General features: G+C 45.0%; 1 long non-coding RNA gene across 1 annotated transcript in view; it reads left to right on the plus strand.

The window, feature by feature from the left end:
• LOC308656114 overlaps positions 1-16425 on the plus strand; it is a 36499-nt gene extending 20074 nt beyond the window's left edge. The window contains exons 2-4 of the long non-coding RNA XR_014023602.1: positions 12328-12416; positions 13343-13479; positions 16240-16425. This is a non-coding gene — a long non-coding RNA (uncharacterized lncRNA). The remainder of the gene's footprint in view (positions 1-12327; positions 12417-13342; positions 13480-16239) is intronic.
• Positions 16426-20267: the final 3842 nt, after the last annotated feature.

Consider the following 20267-nt stretch of genomic DNA (forward strand, 5'->3'; position numbering starts at 1 on the left):
TGAATCTGAAGAAGGATGTAGCTCAGCATCCGAGATTTGCTAAAGTTGTTGGTGGAACTCCAAAGCAATTTGCAAAACTTCAGCTTCAAAAAAACTTGCAGGATGATTATGTATATCCAAGTACAGATGTAGCTTATTCTGGCAACCTACCTCCGGAATCCCAGGAGAACTCAGATGAGTCTCCAGAAACTCCTGACCAGGTTGAACCTTCTCTGGAGGCCCAAGAGACTCCTGAGGAGCTCCAGTCCTCTTCGTCCCAGCAAGAAGTTCCTGAGGACCAGGAGGCTCTAGGAGGTGAAGCATCAATGCATCATAAACTTTCATCTCTAAGAAGTGACACTCAGCCAGTTGTCACAAGTAAACCTGCAGATCTGGTTACCGTAACTCCGCAGGCAGATAAAGAGATTCACCTTCCTTCAGGCCAGGAGCAGGCCCCAACCCAGCCTTCAGAGGGTCTTGAAGTAGTAGAACCTTCATCAACCCAACAAGAGGCTCCAGCTCAGACTTCAGAGCTCTCTGAACCCTCTTTATCTGAGCAAGAGACTCCAGTTCAAGCTCCCAAGTCCCCTATGGAGAATATAGCTGAAACTCTACCAACTCTACCTGTAGTTCCATCTCTAGGTCAGGATCAAGTTCATGATTATAACTTGCCCAGTGTTACAGGTAGGCCTGCAGACGTGGAAATTACCATAACTTCGGAACCTACCAAGGAGGCCGAATCTTCTCTAGCCCAGCAGGAGGCCCCAATTCAGCCAGAGGCCTCTGTTCAGGAGGCCCCAGTTCAGCCAGAGGCCCCAGTTCAGGAGGCCCCAGTTCAGGAAGCCCCAGTTCAGGAAGCCCCAGTTCAGGAAGCCCCAGTTCAGGAGGCCCCAGTTCAGCCTCCAGAGTATGCTGAGGAGGTAGAACCTTCTCTAACCCAGCAAGAGACCCCAGCTCAGCCTCCGGGCCCTCCTGTGGAGACTGAACCCTCTCTCAGTGAGCAAGAGACCCCAACTCAGCCTTCTGAGTCTCCTGGGGAGGACCAGTCTTCTGAAAGCCAGCTGGAAGTACCAGTGCAACCTCTAGACTTGCCCAGTGTGACTGGTAAACCTGCAGATGTACTGATTACTATAACACCTGAACCCACTACAGAGGTGGGAACTTCTGTGATCAATGGTGAGGCTATAGTTCCTCCCTCAATTCCAACTAATGAGTTAGGACCTTCTGCATCCCAGCCTGAAGCCCCAACTGTGCCTCCAGAGCTCCCTAACGATGTAGGTCAACCTCCAGAAGGTGAGGATGTGACAGGTTCTTCTCTAGGTTCTGATCAAGCTGAGTCTCCTACTCCAGAATTGAATAATGAGGTTGAAACTTCAGCGCAACAGGAGACCCTAGATGAGTCCTCAGTGTCCCCTGAGCAGTTGGAACCTCAGCCAAGCCCCCCTCTAGAGGAGGAACAACCTCCAATTGATCAAGAGGTCCCCAGTCAGCTTGAAGAGCTGCCTGAGGAATCTTTATCAAGTCAGCAGGAGAGCTCATCTCTGCCCTCAACGCCCCCCGTGAGTGTTGAACTTCCACCAGTCCAGGAAACACTCCCAACTAAACCTCCAGAATCCACATTTCTCTCGACTATTGCTTCATTCAGTGATTCCATGTCATTTTCACCTCAAGATCTAGAAGTAATGTTCAGAAGTGGGTCTTCAGATTTGCCTAAAACCACAGTTCAACATGTGGCTCTGATAGTTACTGTATCTTCAGAAGCCACTAAAGAAGTTGAGCCAGTTTCACCCACCAAGTTACATTTTATCCAACCCAGTCTAATGCCCCTTCCCAGTCTCCAGGATTCCCTGAAAACTTTGGATTTTCTTCAGCCCAACAAGCAACCACAACTCAGATGGAAACTTCAACTCAGGTCCTAAGTCAGAATAAAGCTCAGGATTTAACATCACCCAGTGTTACATTTCAACCTTTGGACCTGGAACTCACCTCAACTCCAAAACCCACTAAACATTCTACAGCTGAGAAGAAGCCTGTAGCTCTTTCATTGTTCCCTATGGCTATTGGAACGTACCATATATCTCTTCCAACGGTCCCTGTATTTGTTTTTCCAACCATGAAGGAAACTTCAACTTTGCTTCCAACGTATCAAGAAGGAATAATTCCAACACAAGAAACTTCAACTCAGCCACAGGTCCTAACTGAGAATCAAGTTCATTTTTCAACAGTACCCAGCTTTACATTTAAACCTGTGGAAGTGGAACTCCCCATAACTCCAGAGCCCAATGTGGTGGTTGAAAATCATCTACAGCCCCACCATGTGGAAATCCCCATAACTCCAGAGCCCAATGTGGTGGTTGAACATCCTCTACAGCCCCACGACGTGGAAATCCCCATAACTCCAGAGCCCAATGTGGTGGTTGAACATCCTCTACAGCCCCACGACGTGGAAATCCCCATAACTCCAGAGCCCAATGTGGTGGTTGAACATCCTACAGCTTTTCCTCTACAGCCCCACCACGTGGAAATCCCCATAACTCCAGAGCCCAATGTGGTGGTTGAACAACCTACAGCTCCTCCAAAGCCCCACTATGTGGAAATCACCATAACTCCAGAACCCAATGTGGGGGTTGAACATCCTACAGCTTTTCCTCTAAAGCCCCACGACGTGGAACTCACCATAACTCCAGAGCCCAATGTGGGGGTTGAAAATCCTACAGCTTTTCCTCTAAAGCCCCACGACGTGGAACTCACCATAACTCCAGAGCCCAATGTGGGGGTTGAACAACCTACGACTTTTCCTCCAAAGCTCCAGGACATGGAACTCACCATAACTCCAGAGCCCAATGTGGGGGTTGAACAACCTACAGCTTTTCCTCCAAAGCTCCACGACGTGGAAATCCCCATAACTCCAGAGCCCAATGTGGTGGTTGAACATCCTACAGCTTTTCCTCTACAGCCCCACTATGTGGAAATCCCCGTAACTCCAGAGCCCAATGTGGTGGTTGAAAATCATCTACAGCCCCATTATGTGGAAATCCCCATAACTCCAGAGCCCAATGTGGTGGTTGAACATCCTCTACAGCCCCACGACGTGGAAATCCCCATAACTCCAGAGCCCAATGTGGTGGTTGAACATCCTACAGCTTTTCCTCTACAGCCCCACGACATGGAAATCCCCATAACTCCAGAGCCCAATGTGGTGGTTGAACATCCTACAGCTTTTCCTCTACAGCCCCACGACGTGGAAATCCCCATAACTCCAGAGCCCAATGTGGTGGTTGAACATCCTACAGCTTTTCCTCTACAGCCCCACGACGTGGAACTCACCATAACTCCAGAGCCCAATGTGGGGGTTGAAAATCCTACAGCTTTTCCTCTAAAGCCCCACGACGTGGAAATCCCCATAACTCCAGAGCCCAATGTGGGGGTTGAAAATCCTACAGCTTTTCCTCTAAAGCCCCACGACGTGGAACTCACCATAACTCCAGAGCCCAATGTGGGGGTTGAAAATCCTACAGCTTTTCCTCTAAAGCCCCACGACGTGGAACTCACCATAACTCCAGAGCCCAATGTGGGGGTTGAACAACCTACGACTTTTCCTCCAAAGCTCCAGGACATGGAACTCACCATAACTCCAGAGCCCAATGTGGGGGTTGAACAACCTACAGCTTTTCCTCCAAAGCTCCACGAGGTGGAACTCACCATAACTCCAGAGCCCAGTGTGGGGGTTGAACAACCTACAACTTTACCTCCAAAGCCCCAGGATGTGGAAATCACTATAACTCCAGAGCCCAATGTGAAGGTTGAACATCCTACAGCTCCTCCAAAGCCCCAGGATGTGGGAATCACTATAACTCCAGAGCCCAATGTGGGGGTTGAAAATCCTACAGCTTTTCCTCCAAAGCCCCACTATGTGGAACTCCCCATAACTCCAGAGCCCAATGTGGGGGTTGAACATCCTACAGCTCCTCCAAAGCCCCACGACGTGGAAATCACCATAACTCCAGAGCCCAATTTGGTGTTTGAACATCCTACAGCTTTTCCTCCAAAGCCCCACTATGTGGAACTCACCATAACTCCAAAGCCTAATGTGGGCGTTGTACATCCTACAGCTTTTCCTCCAAAGCCCCACGACGTGGAAATCACCATAACTCCAGAGCCCAATGTCAAGGTTGAACATCCTACAGCTTTTCCTCCAAAGCCCCACGACGTGGAAATCACCATAACTCCAGAGCCCAATGTGGGGGTTGAACATTCTACAGCTTTTCCTCTAAAGCCCCATGAGGTAACACTTCTACGTCCTCACCAGGGGACTACAAATCCTCCTCCAAACCCCCCGGAGACAACATTTCCACATCTAGATCTGGAAACTACAAATCTTCCTCCAGAGCCCCCTGATGTGACATTTCCACGTCCATACCAAGAGACTACAAATCCTCAAATCAACCACGAGGAAACTTCGGTCATGCCTCAATCTTTTGAAGTGGAAATTACCATAACTTCAAAACCCAACATTGATGTTGCGTCTTCTCAAACCTTGCCGGGGAAGCCAATTCAGCTTCCAGAGCCATATAAAGAGATTATAGCAAAACCTCCTGTATATTATGGGATTACACTTCCAACGATAAGTACAGCTCTGGTGTCGGAGTCATCTAGTGTTGGAGTCCAACCTCCAGACGTGACAGTTACCCTGACTGCACTGCCCAGTGTGGCAACTGAAAGTTCTACAACTCCTGCAACTCTTCCATCAACTGAAACAACTTCACAGCAAACAAATATGACTGAATTCACAATTCCCCCGCTGACCTCACCCCCGATTCCGGGACAGATCCGCAGATCCCAGCACACTGTGCGGACCCCACCCATGCAGGAAGAGATTCGCAGAGGTCCTGAAAGGTTAGAAGCCATGATCTGGATGGCCATGCGGCCCCTGCTGAAACGCAGAGAGACAATACAAACGTGACACAAACACGGACACACACAATAAACGTTTAACACAAATTCAGAAGCAAAAATTAAAGACAGACAGTGAATTCAACAGAAAGAGTTGCCGGCAAAACCAGACGGGTTGGCAGTAAAATACACCGACGAGGGTTCATCCGCCCCTCTACCTGATGGGGAGCACCTCCGTCCCCCCCCCAGTCCCCCAAAGCGTCCCTTGGGGGCGTGGCCTGTGACTCCTGAGGCCCGTCTGCCAGTCACCGCCAGGGGGAGCTTACGCTCTCCACTGACAGCCACACACACACACACACACACTGCCAACCCCACCCGAGGCTCTGAGAGATTATGCCCCTTTGGGTACTTACGCCCACCATTGACCCGCCAGAGACCAAACCTGAGCGATCGCACCTGAGCAATTGCGAAAGAAGAACAAGGGGGAGAGAAGGAGAAGAAGGAGAGGGGAGAGAGAGAGAAAGAGAGAGAGAGAGGCGCCTTACTTACCCCCGAAGCAGTTCGTTAGGTCTCCCTGTCTGGAGATGTGCAGTTCCAGGCCAATGCACCAAATGTAAGGGTCCGGTGAAACGTCGGAGAAAGAGACCACGAGACTAGCTTCATGCAATGGCAAGGGGGATTTATTGGATCCGTTCCAGCGCGGTGGGACTCTGCTCACTCAAGAAGGGAGAGCAGCCCAGAGTCCAGAGCAGAGGTGAAGCAGAGCTTAAGTACACTTTTTGGAGAGGGCGCGGGGAGGGGGGGGCTTTGCATACATCAGAACAAATCATCATGAGGTGCGGGAAAATTGAACAACAACTCTGATACATGATTAGTCCATTCATTGGCGGGAACAGGCTGGGCAGGGGTACTTGGTCACTTCTAAACTGGGTACACATTCAAACTGATTGGTTCGGGCCCCGTGACAAACTGCACAGGGCCCTAGGCTGAATGGCCAGTAGGGCGTTGTCTTAACTATCTCCGGAATCTGGGTGTAACCGAGGAACTTAATAGTACCTAATCTTTTATATTTTAATTCAAGGTTTCCAGCTTAGAAACTTTACCGTTTCAATGCCCTCACACTGAGAGCCTGATGAGGACCTGGACTCACATCCCAACACTATTCATCCTTGCCTGATCCTCTGCGTCTTCCTCACGGCTCTCAAACTCTTCAGCCACATCTTGACCCTGCTGAGAGACGCAACTTCTCCCTAGGACTGCCACCTCAGCCAGCCATCAGTGTAAGTTGAGGCACCCGTGACAAAAAGGAGGCAGGTAAAAAGTAGCTGAACAAGGCTTTATGGAGATTTGCTCCCGGGCAAGACCCTCCCTTCCAACAGAGCCTCTGGGTGGGGTAGAAGTCTCACCCAGGCTCAGCCAGATTGGAATTTTAATAGGTTTAGGGCAGGAGGGGAGGGCTTGGGATAGGAAAGGGAGGCTTTTAGAGTCCCTTGTCCACCTGGTCGGGGTTCTTGCTGAGATCCGTGTCCCTTGACGATTGGTCAGGAGACCCCCCTGATTGACAGATGGTTAGGAGGCACTGTCACTGCTTGTCTGTTGGCGCCTGATGGGTTGTTCTTTCGCGCGCACAGGTTGCCTGGTACTTTGTTCCCTTAGCACCTCAAACCAACCTAACAGTCAGCTCCACCCCAGGAGAAGCCTGCCTTGGTTCCTGACCTAATCACCGAGGTCTGAGTGAGTGTGCATCTGCTGGACTTAGAGCCTAAGGCTTGAGACTTTTGATCTGACAGTTGAACTTAGCATGCGGAGGGAATGTCTGTCATGAGCCTGTCATGATGAAGTGTGTTTGCAGTGCTTAGAATTAATCTAGAATTATTTGCTGTGAATTGACTCTATCTCTTGCAGTGACTAGCATTAAGGATTGTCATTTCCTTGATTAAAATTGTATTGAGTGATTTGAGGGAATAAAGCATTGACTAGGGCAGAAACGCGTGGATATTCTTTATTTCTCCCCCGGGACGGCATAAGTTACACCTTTGGCCCATCACCACAAGCGCTCACTGGGTTGAAGTTTGTCTTCCTGAGCTGGAGACCACTTGTCTATCATGCACAAGGCCCTGGTTTCAAGCCCCAGCACTGCCAAATAAAAATAAAAATTGCCTTCCTAGTGAGATAGAAAGCTAGACCTAGCAAACTTCCTGATATTGATCACCTACATTTGTGAATATGTTCTGTTTTCTGTACTGCCATCAGAAGGCAACCCCTTCACCTGAACTCTGGGTCCCCTCCCCTCTCCCTTTAAGGACATTGCCCTCACACTTCTCCCTTCTCTTCTCTACCATCAATGCCTCCCGCCCGCTGCACACATTCCTGTGGTAGAGTCTTAAAAGCCTGCTATGGTCTGAATGTCTGTCAACCACCCCCATATGTTTCATATGTTGAAACCCAACCCCCAAAGTGACAGTATTTAGAGTTGGCACCTAGAAGAGGTGGTTAGGCCATTACAGTTCTTTTCTCATGAGCTGGATTAGTGTCCTTATCAAAGAGACCTGAGAGAGCTTGTTTACCTCTTCCACGTGAGGACACAGCCATGATCTTGAACTTCTCAGCCCCCAGAACAGTGAACAATACATTTCTATTTTTTATAAATTGCCCAATTAGCCAGGCTCAGTAGCACCTGCCTATAATCCCAGCAGCTTGGGAGGCTGAGGCAGGAGAATCATGAGTTCAAAGCCTCGGTAATTTATTGAGGCCTTAAGTAACTCAGTGAAACCCTATCTCTAAATAAATTATTAAAAAGGGCTGGGGATGTAGCTTAGTGGTAAAGTGCTCCTGGGTTCAATCCCCATCCTCCACCCCTCAAAAAGAGAGAAATTGGGGGAAATACCTGGGTTCGGTGGTGCACACATGTAATCACAGTGACTCAGGAGACTGAGGCGGGAGGATCACTAGTTTGAGGGCAGCTTGAACAACTTGACAAAATCTTGTCTTAAATTTTAAGTAAATAAATGGCTAGGGATGGAGCTCAGTGGTAGAGTGCTTGCCTAGCATGTGCAAAGCCCTGGATTCAATCCTCAGCACCATAAATAAATAAATGGGAGAAATATAGCACATCTTGTATATATGTTTGAGAATTCACAAAAGAGAGGTGAAAATTGAAGATTTAGAGTAAAAGTAGAATTAATGAGAGCATTACTGTTGGATTCTTTACATTATTGGTTGGATTCTATACATTATCTGAATCCTAGGCTTCCTAAAATCTATATTTTTTAATTTCACTTCCTCTTGGGGAAAAAAAATTTTCTTTGTTTTTTTGTTTTGTTTTGTTTTGTTTTTTTATGGTGCTGAGGAATGAACCCAGGGCCTTGTGCATGCAAGGCAAGCACTCTACCAACTAAGCTATATCCTAGCCCAAAATCTTTTCTTTGATGAAGTTATTGTGGACTAGATCTGGTCTGCCATTGTTGTGGATTTGGTGCTAGCAATTTTTTAGATTTTTATCCTTCTTCTTGCATATAACAAGTCAGTGTGCTCAAAAGGACTATCTACTGAATTAGGAGGCGTCTGGCCTGTTATAGCCAGATGCTGCGTATGACAAGCACGTAGACAACCATATATGGCATCTGGCTATAGCCATTGGTAGTACCTATGATTGAGTTAAAGCCTCTGAATGTTATTGTTTGAAATTCACATATGCCGCTCCTTACTTGGGCTTAGATTTGGAATTCCTCTTGCTTGGGGCAGGACTTTATTTCTGTAGGGCTGCACAGTTGTGCCTAATGATAGGTCCTTTGCTGCTCTCAGCAAATGTGGTTGCCAAAGCCAGGAAACAAAGCCAGTGCTGCTGACTCAGTCCCTCAGCTATTCTTATATCTGCTAACCACTTATCGAACACCATAATGGACAAAGACCCGGCAAGATGCGAAGATGAGCTAGTGAATCACGACTCGCCAGGTATGACCCTGCTGGTAAGGGACGTACATTCAAGGAGACACAAAGCACACTGAACTATAATACACAGTAGAAACTCTTGAATGTCATAAAATTTCAAAGAAAGTACTAAAAGAGTCCAGAGGAAAAAGAGATATCACTTCAGGTTTGGAGGATATAACTTCAAACTGACTAAAAGCAGGCAGATATTTTAAAGGAAATATACCCAATCAACCTCCTTCAGTGATCTCAATATTTCCCACATTTTGGCCATGGGAGTGTAACTCAGTGGTAGAGTACATGCCTAGCATGTTCAAAGCCCTGGGTTTGATCCCTAGCACCACTAAATAAATAAATAAATAGGGTGTGTGTGTGTGTGTGTGTGTGTGTGTGTGCACATATGCATATTTTTCCCTTTAAAACACAAAAATTCACCAGGAATTATGAGGCATACCTGTAATCCCAGCAACTAGGGAAAATGAGGTAAGAGGATCACAAGTTGGAGGCTAGCCTCAGCAATGTAGCAAGATCCTGTCTCAAAATAAAACATCAAAAGGGCTGGGAACGTAGCACAGTGTAAGAGCACCCCAGATTCAATCCCCAGTACCACCAAAATAATAAAAATAGTAGGAACAATAATAATAAAGGAGAAAGGGATGAACATGGTGAATGATAACTGCTCACATGACATGAAACTCATCATATCAGATGCAAGGGGTTTGAGGAGAAAGGCAACGTACATAGTATTGAAAACTGAAGAATACTGTCTACTGTTTTCCCTCTCCTTCCTTTCTGTTAATATTTCCAATAGCTCCAAATATGTTGTGACTGGTGTCACAACAGATCCAGGAGAGGCAGGAAGAAATTGTGCATTCAATTTTGAAAACTATCCAAAAATATATGACTTAGGGCTGGGAATATAGCTTAGTGTAGAGTGTATGCTTTGCATATATGAGGCCCTGGGTTCAATCCCCAGCACAACAAAGGAAAAAAAAGTAAAGGCAAAGAAAACAAGGTGTGTATACAATTTTCTTTTATTTTATAAGGTCATACCTTTTATGTGAGAGAAGGATAAGAGAACACATTCCCACCTCCCCCCGCATCCAGCAGTGTGTGTGTGTGTGTGTGTGAGTGTAAGACACAACAGAACTGTTATAAAGAAGCTAAATCAGCCACATAAATTGTAAAACAGAAGACCTGTTTCTATTTTTATGCAACCACTTAAAATCCACAAGTTTTCATCAATGTTATATCTTTGTATTAGGAGATACACAAATACTTATAAATAAACCTACTTTATTTGAACACTTATTTAATGGGGTATTTATAGTAGCTTTTTTTATATTTATCACTATTGATACATGTTTAAAATGAGTTCCAGGATGCAGTTTTCTTTGCATAATTCTGAGAAGCAAGCAGGTTTCTAAATGATGTTCTAGTATATTTCTCTGCACTTGGACTTTTATGAGGTGCGCCTGGGTTCTCAAAAATTGCACCCAGAATAAAATAGCTGAACAAACCATTGAAGAAAAAATTTTAACTCTTGCTTATTTGCTCAGGAATATCTTTTTCTCTCTTTTATTTATTTATTTTTAAAATATTTTTAGTTGTAGATGGACCCAATACCTTTATTTATTTATTTATTTTTATTTTTTTTAAAAGAGAGAGTGAGAGAGAGAGAGAGAGAGAGAGAGAGAGAGAGAAGAATTTTTAATATTTATTTTTTAGTTCTCGGCGGACACAACATCTTTGTTGGTATGTGGTGCTGAGGATCGAACCCGGGCCGCACGCATGCCAGGTGAGCGCGCTACCGCTTGAGCCACGTCCCCATCCCCTATTTATTTATTTTTATATGGTGCAGAGGATCAAACCCAGTGCCTCACATGTGTTAGGCAAGCACTCTACCACTGAGCCACAACCCCAGCCCTTCTTCTCTCTTTAAAAAAAAAAAAAATTTTTTTTTTCATTGTGCAATTATATGCACACAGGAAAGTGCATATAAATATTTATAAAGTAAAACCTGTATAATTCCCAAACTAACCAAGGAATCCAGCATTGCCAGACCTCACTCACGTCCCGATCACAGCCTGACCCTTGCATCTAGAGGGTTATTATCCTGGCTTGCAATTGCAATTGCATTAACACTGAGCCACAACCCCAGCCCTATCATAACCTTTTATTCATAGTTCTCTTGAACGTATCTTTCTAGGTTTTAGTAATGAAAGATCATGCTGCTATGCATATATATTTACACATATATAAATATATACATTACATATATAAAAATATATTTTTATGGCCATACTGGGGATTAAACCCGGGAGGACTCTACTACCAAACTACACCCTCAGTCCCTTTTCATTTTTTGTTTTGAGTCAGGTTTTGCCAAGTTGCCCAGACTGGTCTTGAACTCATGACCCTCCTGCCCCAGCCTCCCAAGTTGCTGGGATTACAGGTGTGTGCCATTGTACATGGCTTGTTCCACATATTTTCATTTTCAAATCCCAGTATAATTAGGCATATGTTTCCCCTTTGTCTTCTTGAAAATAACATTGTCTTGGGAAGAGAATGTAACTCAGTGGTGGAGTGTGTACTTAGCTAAGCATGTACCAGGCCTGACAACATCAAAAATAAAGAAAAAACTTAGTCTCTTTATTTGATGGATTTACCACATTACCACTTCCAATGTTTTTCATATATATATATATATATTTTTTAAATTTTTCTCCCTCCCTCCACTTCTTCTCCCTTTTCATGGTTTTTAAACTGATACACGAAAACATAAAAGTTGTACATATTAATGTGGTACCATGTAATCTTTGATACGTTTACATATTGCATAATGGCTCTTGTAGGGGTTCTTTGGGCAAAACTAGGGATTGACCCCAGGGGCACTCTACCACTAAGCCATACCCCCAGCACTTTTCATTTTTTCTTTTGAGACTGGGTCTTAAAAGTTGCTGAGGCTGGGCTGGGTGCATTGGCACACGTCTGTAATCCCAGCGGCTCAGGGGTCTGGGACAGGAGGATTGCAAGTACACAGCCAGCCTCAGCAAAGGCGAGGTACTAAGCAACTCAGTGAGACCCTGTCTCTAAACAAAATACAAAATAGGGCTGGAGGTGTGGCTCAGTAGTCAAGTGCCCCTGACTTCAATCCATGGTACCACAAAAATAATAATAATAAAGCTGCTGAGGCTAGCCTCAAACTGGTGATCCTCTTGCCTCAGCCTCCAGAGTCACTGGGTTACAGGTGTGTGCCACCATTCCTGGCCCTCTTTGGTAATATTTAAATAATGTTAAACATATTTATCTCCTCAAACAGTTATCATTTCTTTGTGGTGAAAATTTTCAAAATCCTTTTTTAAAACTTTGTTAAATGCATGGTACATTACTGTTCCCTACTGTGCACCAGTGTTTTTTGTGGCTTATTTACACTCATGTGTTTGAATACATATTGTGTATTTAATATTGTGTGTTTAATATTTAGAATATGTGTTATTTCCTTAATCCCATGATGTTATTCAGTGCCAGTCAAAGTGCAGGATGAGGGGACACTTACACAGGATGGGAGAACAACAACAGAGAACACAGCAGTCACCACGGTGGGCTCAAGAGTGAGTACAAGTCAGTGGCTGTGCATCTCCAGCCTTCACTTCTTATTCTATAATTTACCTTATTTATTCTGCAATTTAGATATCAAGGTATCTTGCAATGCTATTGTGAAGCATGTCCGTAAGGAGTCCTTAGGAAGCAAGTAACAAAACCTAACTCAAACTGGCTTAGCCCCTAAAGGACTTTATTGAACCACCTGTGATCCCAGCAGTTGGGGAGGCTGAGTCAGGAGGATCAAGGTCAGTTTCAGCAAATCAGTGAGGCCCTAAGCAACTAAGTGAGACCCTGTCTCTTAAAAAAAAGGGGAGGGGTGTGCTGGGGATGTGACCCAGTAGTAAAGCACCCATGGTTCAATCTCTAGTTCAAAAAACAAGGTAGAGGGGTCTGGGGATGTGGCTCAAGCGGTAGTGAGCTCGCCTGGCATGCATGGGGCGCTGGGTTCGATCCTCAGCACCACATACAAACAAAGATGTTGTGTCCACCGAAAAATTAAAAAAATAAATATTAAAAAAAATCAAGGAAGAAAGGAAAGTAGGGGATAGGAGGTGGGCAGAGGAGAATAGAAAGAGAGTGAAACTTCTTCCTACCTTCAGTAAAAGAAGAAGAGCAAAAAGGAGGAGGAGGAGGAGGAGGAGGAGGAGGAGGAGGAGGGGGGAGGGGGAAGCACATTTCCCTCTGACTGTTATTGAACCAGGCCCATTTCGCCTGCTACACAATATGCCCATCACTGAAGTGAAGAGTACTGTAAGAGTTTGTCAGGCAGCCAAGTGCAGATACAAGAGAGTAAGTCAAATCTGCCTCCCCCAGGCTAGCGGTTAGAGGTATTTATAGGATAAAGGACAGTGATTTAAGGAGTGGGGAAAGGTGACTGAAGGTAAGGTGATCAGTGGTCTGCACAGGTGTAGTCAATATTCATATCTCTTCATAGGATTCATGTTCAGGAAATGAAAGCATCAGCAGGGTCTGAGAGCAGGTTTCTTGACATTGAGAGGTCATCCATTGGACAGCTGCACAGGCCCAAGCAGGAGTCATAGTTTCAACAAAAGCAGCCTTCAACATTCGCAAGTATATGGATGGAGTTGGAGAATATCATGCTAAGCAAAATAAGCCAATCTCAAAAAACCAGGAGCCAAATATTTTCTCTAATAAGTGAATGCTAATCCATATGGGGAGGGGTGCATGGGCTAAGTGGAGGAACTTTGGATGGGGCAAAGGGGAGGGGGGAAGGGGGCAAAGGGGTATGAAAGATGGTGGAATGAGACACACCTCATGACTCTAGATACAGGTATGATTGCACGAATGGTGTGACTCTACTTCATGCACAATCAGAGAAGTGAAAAATTCTGCCCCATTTGTGTACAATGAATCAAAGAGCTTTCTAGCCAGGCATGGTGCACACCTGTAATCCCAGCTTCTCAGGAGGGTGAGGCAGGAGGATTCCAAGGATGAGGCCAGCCTCAGCAACTTAGTGAGACCCTGTCTTAAAATTAAAAAAAAAAAAAAAAAAAAAAAGAGTAAAAAGAGCTGAGATGGAGCTCAGTGATAGAGTGCCCCTGGGTTCAATCCCCAGTACCACAAAAAGGAAGGGAGGAAGGGGGGTCTTCAGGTCCCTGGGAAGTAACAGGCAATCATCATCATCTTTCCATACATCAGAGGTGTTGCCGATAGCAAAACTGGTGGGAGATTATTAATATATTTCTCAGCTGCATGACCTCCAAAAGTAGTGGCTTTTACAGCCAACTAAAAGCAAATAATTAAACGCAGGTAGAGCCAGAGGTTTTATTCAGTTTTCTCCCTGGTTTCATGATTGGGCCAACTGTGTTCACGTTCCTCGTCCCTGAGCCAATCAGTTAAAGATGTTGGAAATGCCGACCATGACAACCAATCAGGGCCCACCTGCAGCACAAGGGTGCGGCCAGCCCCACTCCAGTCATGGCTGAGGCAAAATGGGAGGACCACAATGTCCCTTCCCCACACCCATGCACAAGAGTGCAGGGCTCAGTGTACTGAGCGCCCCACGGTAGGTGCTCATTGTCCCCTGGCAGCCAGTGTCACAATCTGCCTGTCATTCATTATACTAAAATAAGCACTTGCCCCACTGAAGAGAGAAATCTGCAGCTCCTCCCAGAAACAAAAAGTTTCCCTATAGTTTTATGACTGTTGGAAAACATTTTCGAGGAAGGAATAGGCTTGGGAATGTACCTGTTACTTACAGCCTAGACCAAAAGCCCGTTTATTGTTACTGATGAGAAAACTCCATTTATTGTCTGCCTTGGTGGCTCGTGCTCTTAATTCCAGCTACTCAGGAAAGGCAAGAGGACCACTAAATTGTGAGACCTTGTTTAAAATAAAATAAAAAAAAAAGAACAATTCTAAGAAAAAGCTGGGTTGTAGCTCCGTGGTAGAGGACAAAAAAAATTTTTTTTTTTCAAGGACCCCAAAATATTGCACCCAGAAGTTATATTTAGATACTAGTGTGCATATTGAGTACTTAACAGCAAAACTCTTTTTTTTAAGAGAGAGAGAGAATTTTAATATTTATTTTTTAGTTTTCAGCAGACACAACATCTTTGTATGTGGTGCTGAGGATCGAACCCGGGTCGCACGCATGCCAGGCGAGCGCGCTACCGCTTGAGCCACATCCCCAGCCCCAACAGCAAAACTCCTATCTATGTAGAACTGAAGGCCTTTCATAGCAAGAAGATGAGAGAAATACAGATTCTTGCCTTTGGCAGAAATAAAGAAAATATGAAAAGTATTCATTATAAACACACCAACTGAGTTTCATATTTGTGCTCCAAATGAAAAGGCTGTGGAATAACTATAGTAGTCCACACACAGGCTTGAGGGAACTCTGGGGTGATGGACCTGCTCTGAAATGGATTCTGGGGATGGTTGCATAACTGTATACATTTATAAATTTGGGACCTAAGCCAGGCACTGTGGGGCACTGCTGTAATCCCAGTATTCAAAAGTCAGAGGCGATATGATCACTTGAGCCCAGGAATTCCAGACCAGTCTAGACAATATAAGTGAGACTCCCATCTCTAAATAAATTAACCAATTAAACTTCCCAAAATTATTAAACTGAGCGGGCATGGTAGTGCCCACCTGTAATCCCAGTAGCTCAGAAGGCTGAGGCAGGAGGATTGCAAGCTCAAGACCAGCCTCAGGAATTTAGCAAGGCCCTAAGCAATTTAGTGAAACCCTGCCTCAAAATAAAAAGCAAAAAGGATTGGGGTTGTGGCTCAGTGGTAAACACCCCTGGATTCAATCCCAGTTACCAACCAACAAACAAAATTATCAAACTGCACACTTCCAATGTGTGGATTTTGTGAGACATAAATTATACCTCGATACAGTTGTTAAATTAAAAATAACAGGGCTGGGGATGTGGCTCAAGCGGTAGCGCGCTCGCCTGGCATGCGTGCGGCCTGGGGTTCGATCCTCAGCACCACATACCAACAAAGATGTTGTGTCCGCCGAGAACTAAAAAATAAATATTAAAAATTCTCTCTCTCTCTCTCTCTCCTCTCTCACTCTCTCTTTAAAAAAAAAAAATTAAAAAAAATAAAATACTAACAAGAGTCATATTCCAGGGCTGGGATCGTGGCTCAGCGGTAGAGCGCTTGCCTGGCATGTGCGGAGCCCTGGGTTTGATCCTCAGCACCACATATAGATCAATAAACTAAAGGTGTTGTGTCCAACTACAACTAAAAAAATAAATATTCCAATAAATTATACCTTTATTATAAGCAAAATTAAAATGCTGTTTCTCTTCCCCCTTCTCCCTCTTCCCTTCCTCTTCTTTCTTATTACTTAAAGTGCATCCAGTATGAGTGTATAACAGAAGGACCTGCTAGTGATACCGCTGTTGATCGGTGACGAGTCCTTGCTTCCCCGATGTTGAAGAATAACACCAGAGAAGCGCGCCAAGGCAAGGTCAGAGGAGAAATTAGAAGTTTATTAAAGGACAGCAGAAAAGACTTCTCCCGGAGGAAGAAGGGGACCCAAGAGGTGGAATCCGCGGAAGTGCAGTTGTTTCCCCTTCTTATAGTTTTGGTGATGGAATGTAGGTTGGAAGGCCCGAGGCTGTGGGACACAGGTGGGCCTAATTATCACCTTTTGGGATGGGATTATCACTTCTCTGGGATGGGCTATCTCCAAATCTGTTGGGGCTGTTGGTTAACACTTCTTTGAGGTGGACTTTGGCCTAGGGCCTTTTCGGGACTTCATTAATATTCCATGAATTGTCCTGCGTTTCCCCTGAGTCATTCCCAGCATGGCCTCCATTTTAGATTTCACTCGGTATTAGACCTGATTTACCTAACTACACTGACTACCTAACTTTAAATCTGGCTTCACTAGGAGTTTATTTGCTAAGGATGAACCTTTCCAGATGGTTGTACTGAATGAAGGACAACTGTCTCATGGGAATTTCATGGAAGTTGAATGGGGTTTGTTGGAGGGGCTGTGTTTGCAGTACTGGGGACTGATCCCAGGCACACTTTTCCACTGAGCTCCATCTGCAGTCCTTTTTTATTCTCTATTTTGAGACAGAGTCTCACTAAGTTGCTGGGGCTGGCCTCAAACTTTCTATCCTCCTGCCTCAGCCTTCCTAGTTGTGGGGATTACAGGCATGGCCACCACGACTGGGTGAGAGTATTAATCACCCTCCTTAGAACCAAAACTTAAGAGATTCAGGCAGTCTAAGTCCGCAAAGATTCTTCATGAAAACAGAAACTCTAAGCTTGTAAATGTCTAAACCAAGGATAACATCATGTCATTAACCTGACCTACCTGGTTGGCAGGTCAAAGCCAGAATCTGGCCCTTGTGACCTGGCTGTTGTGAACTGACCTAGGAGGCCGTGGAAATGTCACTCAGAGTATCCGTTTCACCTTGCTTGTTGTCACGTTTTTCTTGCTTCTGCCATCAGGTACCAACATATCTATCTGGGAGCAGACCTGAAGCAGGGGAACAGAACAGCTGTGTGTCCGGAACATGCTACGGCGTCTGTAGGTTCCAGGCAAGCATGGTTCCAATGCCAAGCAAGAAGTAAACATGCAGTGTGGTTTGAAGGAATGAATAAGTGAAAAAGTGAAGGCTTACTTGTTCTCTCTCTCTCTCTCTCTCTCTCTCTCTCTCTCTCTCTCTCTCACTTTGCAGTTCTGGCATTTGAACTTTCAGGTGTGGGCAAGTGTGCTACCACTGAACTATACCACCAACCAGGAAATAGTTCTTCAAGGAAATAACTTCTGGATGTTCTAGTGGCCAAAACAGAAGTGGAGGAACACACATAAGGAACAAAGGTGCAACATTTTTGTTAAGTAGCAAGATTGACCTAGGATAAAGTAATCACATGGCACCTATCAACTGTGTTCTGCAGCAGGCTACAGTGAAAGGACAAGCTCTGCAGCCTGACTGCCCAGTTTTAAAGACCACCTCCTATATTTTAATAGCTCTATGAACTTGGGCAGGTTACTTAATGTCTTTGTGTTTAAATTGCCTCATCTATAAAATGGGGATAAGAACAGTAGCTGTTAGCTGGGTATGGTGGCGCACGCCTGTAATCCCAGCGGCTTGGGTGGCTGAGGCAGAAGGATTGTAAGTTCAAAGCCAGCCTCAGCAACTTAGTAAGGCACTAAGCAACTTGGTGAGAACCTGTCTCTAAAACAAAACAACAAAACAAAAAAGGACTGGGGATGTGGCTCAGTGGTTAAGTGTCCCTGGGTTCAATCCCAGGCCCCCCCCCCGCCTCCCCCAAAAAAGTAGTTGTTTCATTTGCTATGAAAAATGAATTAATGTATTAAAGCACATTCAACAGCGTTTGGCCCATAGTTAGTATTAAATAAGTGTTTTGTAATCATTATCATCACCATCAATTTTTTCAACTTCCCTGTTGGTGAATCAGCATTTCTCTTCTTTCTCTCCACGCAGGACACTCCCAACCATACTGTGCCACCAAAGCCATGTGTACCCACACAAAGCTTTGAGTGTGAATAGTCTGACACCCAGTCTTGTTTTTCTAGTGCCTGCCATGGAAAGTTCTGAAAATCAGCACTGGAGAACCCTGACACCCCCCCACTTCACGAGGACACTACAGCAGTCAGAAGGAGATGCACAGTAGGGCCCTCTCTCTGTATTGGTGGAAGGCTGGTCCCAGGATCCCTGAGGACCAAAGTCCATAGGTGCTCAAGTCCCTTATATAAAATGGCAGTATTTGCACAGAACCGACACACAAGCTCCTGTGTAGTTTCATTCATCTCTGTTGACTTATAGTACTTGATACAATGTAAATGCTGTGTAAATAATTATTACAATGTATTGTTTGGGAAATGGTGACAAGAAAAAAAAAAGCCCATATGTGCTCTATACAGTCGCAATTTTTCTTTTTGTGGGGGTTGGCAGGGTACCAGGGATTGAACTCAGGGACACTCAATCACTGAGCCACATCCCCAGTCCTATCTTATGTTTTATTTAAAGACTAGGTCTCACTGAATTGCTTAGTGCCTCACTGTTGCTGAGGCTGGCTCTGAACTCTCCATCCTCCTGCCTCCGTCTCCCAAGCTGACAGGTGTGCGCCACCATGCCCAGCCAGATGCAATTTTTGTGTGAATATTTGGTACCGGAGGTTGAATCCAGGGCTTTGCGCGTGCTAGGCATGCACCTACCAGTGAGCTCTTCTCCAAAATTCTTTTTCTGAATATTTTTGATCCATGGTTGTGCGGAAACCATGGTTATGGAACCTGGAGTTGTGGAGCACTGACTGTGTAGAGTTAGAGTCTGTGGTTCTAGACTTGGCTCTGTCTTTAACCAACTTCATGACCCTCTGGAGAAGTCCCTGAACACTTCAGTTTCCTTATTTGTAAAGACATCAATTGCCATGCATACCTCATTGGATTTTGAGTCTCTTTATATCAGTATAGCATGTTTTCTTGGACTCAAAGTGGTTATTTATTTATTTATTTTGGTACTGAGGATTGGATTCAAGGCCGCTTAACCACTGAGCCACATCCCCAGGGTCTTGCTGAGTTGCTTAGGACCTTGCTGAATTGCTAAGGCTGCTTTTGAACTAGCAATCCTCCTGCCTCAGCCTCCCTAGCTACTGGGATTCCAGGCATGCGCCACTGTGCCTGGAAAGCCCTTTTTATTTTTTTATTTCGAGACAAAGTCTCAATAGATTGCTTACAGCCTCCATAAGTAGATGAAGCTGGCCTTGAATTTTTGATTGTCTTCCCTCAGACTTCCGAGCCGCTGAGTTTACAGGTGTGTACCATTATGCCTGGCTCGGAGTGCTTGTATTTACTTATGAAATATTTTGATAATCAAAGTAGTATAAAGAATAATATAACAACACCCAAGTACTCTTGGGCTAAGGAACAAAGCAGGAAGCAGAGCGGAACCCTGGCCTGACGAGCGGCGTTCATTTGTCACGTCTCCATTGCTCACCGGGTTCCTGTATTGGAGCACATCTGTATTTTTATCATCAGTATCTGGGTAAATAATGGAGACCAGAATCAAAACGTTCAGGGTAACAGTCACTAAGTCTTGACTATCATATCTTTCAAAATTTATATACAATAGTGCTCAGGAATTCTCAGTGTTGCTCTGACTACAGAGCATTCATTACCTAGGACAGCTTCTGTGCGACTAACAGAAAAGCACAGCTCATTCTGCCTTCAACAATAAAGGAATTTATTGATTTACTTAATGACAAGGCCCAAAAATAGGCTTGTTCTTGAGGCTCAGCCATGGTCCCAAGTTCCTTTATGGTTCCCCCTCTGCAGCCTGCAGCCTCTATGTTCTCTGGCGCTTCCCTTCAAGGATGGAGTCATTAGAGTACACATGTCTT

The sequence above is a fragment of the Spermophilus citellus genome (assembly GCF_964194105.1).
Source record: "Spermophilus citellus genome assembly, chromosome: 9".
Taxonomy (NCBI): Eukaryota; Metazoa; Chordata; class Mammalia; order Rodentia; family Sciuridae; genus Spermophilus; species Spermophilus citellus.